Raw genomic sequence first — 6,798 nt, 5'->3', positions numbered from 1 at the left:
ATGCAAAAAATAAGTAAATAGATCAATATTTTTGCTTTAAATTATCAATTGTTATTACAAATGATATAATAAAGCTATAATATAGCTATTTTATGCTTTTATTTATAAAATAACATCAAGTTTGTTAGAGCTGTGAATAATTTTACATTTTACATATTAGTGGCATCACCACTCTACCTCCTCTTTCTATCTTCCATTCAACTGTCAACTCTACTGTCGTCGTACTGTCGTTGGCAAAAATAGGAGGATATTGAAGTTAGCGAGAACGACAACTGTCGGCCTGCAGTTGTGTAGTCGTGCAGCTGTCAAAATAACACTGCCCATAAGAACGTGTGTATTTTAATATTTGACAGATGTAGTTTGCAGTCTGTCGTAGCCATTGTGTTTACACTTTGAAAGATTACTTTCGAGCGTATAGTAGACCAAAAGTAGTAATTTCTGACAGTGGTAGTTGTTTCACGTCAAACGAGTTTACAAACTTTTTAGAAGAGGAAAACGTTCAACATATAAAGATAGCTACTGGTTCTCCACAGGCTAATGGACAGGTAGAAAGAGTGAACCGGAGCCTAGGTCCGATGATAGCCAAGCTGTGTGACACAGAAAAAGGAATTTATTGGGATAATGTGATTGAAACTGTTGAATATGCGCTAAATAATAGCATTCATAGAACAATTAAAGATTAATTTGGTAGTAAGCAACGAGGAAAGGGTGTAGATCCGCTAGGAGAAAATTTAATAAATGATAAGGAAAATTAAATACAACAAAGTCACAACGAAATACGGTCACAAGCCAAAGAAAACGAAAAGCGGTTACAGTCCTATAACGAGGACTATGTCAATAAAAAACGACGGGCAGCGCACAAGTACAATCCAGGTGATTACGTTATGATAAAAAATTTTTACTCAACGGCGGGAGTGTCTAGAAAGTTATTGCCAAAATTTAAGGGGCCGTAACGACAGATATGTATTGGAGGATGTTGAAGGTTTTCAACAGTCCAGAATTCCTTATAAGGGAGTTTGGGCTGTTGGAAATATACGACCTTGGTTTGGCTTATACACTAAGACATAAATGCGCTTGAGATCAGGAGATCTCATGGTCAGGACGGCCGAATTGTAGTAATAAGTACTATGTGTATGATAATACATCCTAACTTTAAGTTATTCTAATTGTACTTATATATAAAGGAGTAAACCATTGACGGGTTAATTTAAATACAATGAGTAAACCATTGAAGGGTTAATGTAGATATGTCCCGTTAACTAAAGATTCGTTATCAGTTATTGTTGATTCTCTTTTAAAGTTTATTTGTATTCATTTAAATACATTCTTGGTTGTCATTGTGTTGACACATTGTATATTCATGTTTCACAAGTTCATGTGTCCATTTGAAAGATATGTAAGTAAATACATAGCATGTAAGCAGAGAAAATGAATGTACGTTAGAATGAGTATATGTAACCGTCTTCGGTGAAAAAGCTACTAGGACAGTGCAGTTTGAGAAATAAAAGTGAAAAGACTTGGCATCCTAAAGTACTGTCAACTATTTTGGATTTCATGAAAAAACTACTATCTGCTCGTACGTTCCAAAGAAAAACAAAGCTGTAATACTTCTTAGTACGATGCACTATGATTTTGAAAATTCTCATGCAGCTCACAAGAAACCAGAAATGATTTTTTTTATAACCAAACAAAAGCTGGCGTTGACACCAGGGATCAAATGTGTTCGAGGTACTCCACCCAACAGCGAACGTGTAGATGGCCGCTGGCTTTCTTTTTCAACATCCTCGACATTGCAGGTGTAGCTGCTTATGTCATCTACTCGTACTATGAGAATAACAGCATGCTTCACAAGAAAACAAACAGACGAAGACTTTCCTTCGACATTTGTCAGAAGAATTAGCAATGCCGATGATCGAAGAGCGAGCCACGAATCAGCAAATAATGCGAAACCACTCTACCAAAATCGCAGTCAAAAGTTTCTTTGAAAGGCCAATAGTAGAGGTGGTACCCAGGAATGACCAACGTCGAGACGCCACTAGGAGAAGGGCTGTTGTTGGATCTTGTTACATTTGTAACGAGCAGCCTATTCGCGAACGCCGAAAGACACGGAAATCCTGCGTTGAGTGCGATAAGCCCGTATGCGACCAGCATTCGGTGAACATTTCTAAATGTTTACATTGTGATGAGTGATTTTTAGTTTTTTTTAGTTATAACCTGAACAGGGTATATTAAGTTTGTCACGAAGTTTGTAACACCCAGAAGGAATCGTCGGGGACCCTATAAAGTATATATATAAACGATCAGTATGTCGAGCTGAGTCGATTTACCCATGTCCGTCTGTCTGTATATATACGAACTAGTCTCTCAGTTTTTCAGATATCGTTTTGAAATTTTGCAAACGTCATTTTCTCTTCAAGAAGCTGCTCGTTTGTCGGAACGGCCGATATCGCACAACTATAACATATAGCTGCCATACAAACTGAACGATCGGAATCAAACGCTTGTATGGAAAACTTTCACATTTGACAAGATATATTCACGAAATTTGGCATATATTATTTTCTGAGGCAACAATGTAATCTCCGCAGAAATTGTTCAGATCGGTTAACTATAGCATATAGCTGCCATACAAACTGAACGATCGGAATCAAGTTCTTGTATGGACCACTTTCACATTTGACAAGATATATTCACGAAATTTGATATATGTTATTTTCTAAGGCAACAATGTAATCTCTAAAAAACTTGTTTAGAACGGATTACTATAACATATAGCTTCCATACAAATTGAACACATAGTTACTAACAGAAATGTACCTGTGAAAGGTATTTAGCTTCGGTGCAACCGAAGTTAACGTTTTTTCTTGTTTTTTAATTAATTCTTAAAATTTAGTTATTCAAATTTACTTGTTCAAATTATTACTTATATTTCACTGTGCAAAAAGCAAAAAAAACATGCATTTTTTGTAACTTCATGTCGCAAAATAAAATTATTATTATTATTATATACAGTATATTTTATCAATAAAAAATTAAAAATGAACATAATCTTCTTATATATAAAAATGAAACCGTTTTCGTTGTCACGGCATCACGCATGAATGGCTGAACCGATTTGGCTGATTTTTTTTGTTGTATTTGTTATTATTAGGAGAAGGTTCTTATGTAAGAAAAAATTACGAAAGTTGCCTGAAAACCCCTAAAAGCAGCCCTTTTCTTTTTTTCCATACAAACGTTTTATTTTGTATATACATACATACATATGTACATATGTAAGTAAAAATAATTTTTTGTTTGTTAGTAACGCTCCAAAAAGTGACTTTTCATACAATTCGTTTTTGTTTTGTTTTACAATATTTTGATTTGTAAATATTTGAATCGCTCAATTTCGGTCGCTTGCTTTTTTATTCCGGCTATTTAAAAGAAAAATTATTAAAAATTATTCAGTGAAAACTTTATGTGTGTTTCAAACGAAGTGATCAATTACAGATTGAAATTTGTTACGAAGCAACGAAGACATCGCGCTAATATCGGTCGGCGTTCTTTTTGCCATCAACGTATGGTATGGGACGGTGGATAGTGGTTCCACCAGATCAAATTGATGAAATCATTTCTGCGGAAATTCCTGATGCAGAGAAAGATCCAGTATTAAACGAAGTGATGAAAACCAATATGTGTCTAAATGACTCTCGGCCTACCCTATCATGAAACACAGCCACACCAAATTTCACCACTCACCTTCCACATCACTACACATCACACCAATACACTCAAGCATTACACCACACTTCCAACTAGAGCACAACAGTTTACGCAAAAAAAAAGGGACGGACAACTCCAGCCGGACACTTCGCTTTTTGCTCCCGTACGAGTCACTATTGCGCATACGCTTTTTCGCAGCATCGTTTTTGCTTCTTTTTTCTCCTCTCACGCACGACGATCATCGTTCGCCGATTCCGCCGCCAATTGGGTTGTTCGACCAATTTATCACGTTTATAAAATATACATAAACATATACATACATAAATTAGAGTTAACTTTGTATTAACAAAAAAACCGTGCTGTGCGTTATTTCCTTTATAAATAAAAAGTGAATTCCGAAATTTGAAACCCAGAAAAGTCGTTCTGTGCATGATTTCTCTTCTTAAACCAAGTGGGTTTGGAAATAAAGGTGAGTTGCACAGGCAATGAATCATGGTCCTTCGAGCCTACAGAAAGGCACCTTAAAAAAGAAAAACGAAAAATAATAATAACAATAAAATGTTTTAATAAAAATAAAGTGTGGTGACTATTATATTTATACTTAAAAAACTATACAAGTGAGAAAACAAAAAGTTATAAAACAGTGGAGTGAAAAAATACTTAAAAACCATAAAGTAAAAAAAAAACATAAAAAAAAAAAAAACAAAGTTGACATATGTATACAGTGTTAGTTCAGTACAACACAGTTGGGATATACATGTAATATATCTAAGAAAGAAAGACTAAACGAAAACAAAAACAATAACAACAGCGGGCGCGAAACTAAATAAATATCACCAACGGGCGCGAAACTAAATAAAACACACTAACGGGCGCGGATAATAAAAGCAACATACACAAAAGCACATACTAAAGGCACACAGGAGAATAGGAGGCATACTAACTGCACGGACAAGAAGAAAAAGGAAAAACATTAGGGCAAGCCACAAAGAAATACACTCCCCCAAAATTCCCTTGATGCGAGAAAGGGTAAGTGTATCGCTTCCAACTTACTTATATGCATGTACATATGTGTGTTTAGCAAAAAAAAAAAAAACTGGTTTACAAATTATAACTCTCGGTTATAACTTTAAACAGTTTCATCAAAACGGAAACTCAAATTTAATACGGTGCTTTAAAAGACCGATATTAAAGTTGATAAAATACAATTACTAATGCCTATGTATGCGTTTCTTGGTGAACACAATCACACAAAACAAATTATAATCGTACAACAGCATCCAAGTCTCTACTTGTAATATTGCACTAATAAAGGCATATTAAAAAGTACAAACCAGGAAATAAAAGAAAACATAAATGCGAACATATGATTTATAAATTGAAACACACATACATATATACATGCAAACCAACTTTTCTTATCTTGGTAATTAACTATCATATACTTACCGAAATTTATTAGAGGCAAATATAGGAACATACATACGAGTATATACATACCGTCACACATGTGTGTTGAGTGCAGAAGTTAAATACCTGCAAATATCGTTTCTCTTCTTCCAATTTAACTAACTTTCCTGCGTCTATACTAGTACCGCGATTACAACAATAAATTGTATTTCAATAAATTGCATGCCTACATGGTATATACCACATATACATAGGGACAATCAAATTACGGGAAAGTAATACAATTTTGAAAAACAAAAAAAAAAAAAATAATAAACGGAGTGTTACAAGATTGATAACACGAATTAACAACAGAACGAAAAAAAATTTTATTACAATAAATACATAAAATACCATATACTTATATGCATACGAAGTACATATCGTGCACACATACATACATACTTATATACAAAAGGTATTGACCCTTTCCGGCACACAAGTACGAGGGCATACCAATAAATCCGAAAAAAAAAAAAAAAGTATATACTCGCAGTATATTAAAAAAAAAAAAAAAAGGGAAAATAATAATAATATTATAATATTATTATTATAATTATCGTTATTATAATTATTATTATTATAATTATTATTGTTATAATTATTATTACAATAATAAAAGTAGATACAACGGCGAGTAATATAAGCTATAAACGCGGATTTTATTAATTTTTATACGAAATAAAAAAAACTCTTATTTAACTAAAAGAGTTCTCGGTTAATTAAGTTCTCAGTATACACTGAAAGAAAATATACACAAATATTTTACAAATTTACATTTTCTAAATGAATATAGATTCAAAAGAATCTAAAACATCTCAATTCCTAAAAATTCCAAAAATGATTTCTGACGATAAGAGTCCATGTACACCTGCAGAAGCTACACGCTCTAAGCAAGGTGCTACAAAACAAAAGAGGGGGAAAGACATATCATACTCCAAATTCATTTCGGCGAGTGACTGTCTAGTAAAATACTGCACTCGGTTTGCCTCTTCGCCGATTCAAGACAATTCTGAATCGGCGCTAGAAATAAAAAGCCAAACGCTTGAAAATTTTTGGATACGTCTCCAAGCTGCATATGACACAATTGTAGATACTGACGAGTCAGATCTACCAGAAAACTTTAAATCTTCTGCTTACGCCAAATTTGAAAACTGCTTAGACCAGTATGAAGACACGAAAATTATGATCACAGATCAACTAAAACTTATAAAGTCAATTGCACCTACTCCCCACAGTAGAGTAGAGTTACCACAAGTGCAAGCCCAAGAGGCAACAGGCATTCATCTCAAAGTGCCAGCATGTGATACGGAAATATTTCATGGAGGTTATGAACAATGGCCGTCCTTCCGGGACATGTTTACAGCCGTGTACATAAACCATCCAAAATTATCACAAGCGCAAAAATTGTATCATCTCCGAAACAAAACAAAAGGTCAAGCAGGCGTAATAGTAAAACAGTTCGCATTAAGTGATGACAATTTCAATTTGGCTTGGGAAGCTCTGAAAGCCAGATATGAAAACAAAAGAATATTGGTCGACAAGCAAGTAACCATACTCATGAACTAGCCGAAAATTCAAAAAGAAACAAGTAAAGAATTCATAAAATTAGAATCCACTGTTTCAAATTGTTTGTCGGTTCTAACG

This window comes from Bactrocera neohumeralis, unplaced genomic scaffold (genome assembly GCF_024586455.1).
Source record: "Bactrocera neohumeralis isolate Rockhampton unplaced genomic scaffold, APGP_CSIRO_Bneo_wtdbg2-racon-allhic-juicebox.fasta_v2 cluster10, whole genome shotgun sequence".
NCBI classification, from domain to species: Eukaryota; Metazoa; Arthropoda; class Insecta; order Diptera; family Tephritidae; genus Bactrocera; species Bactrocera neohumeralis.
The sequence above is the reverse complement of the archived record's forward strand: the minus strand, read 5'-3'. Positions refer to the sequence as shown.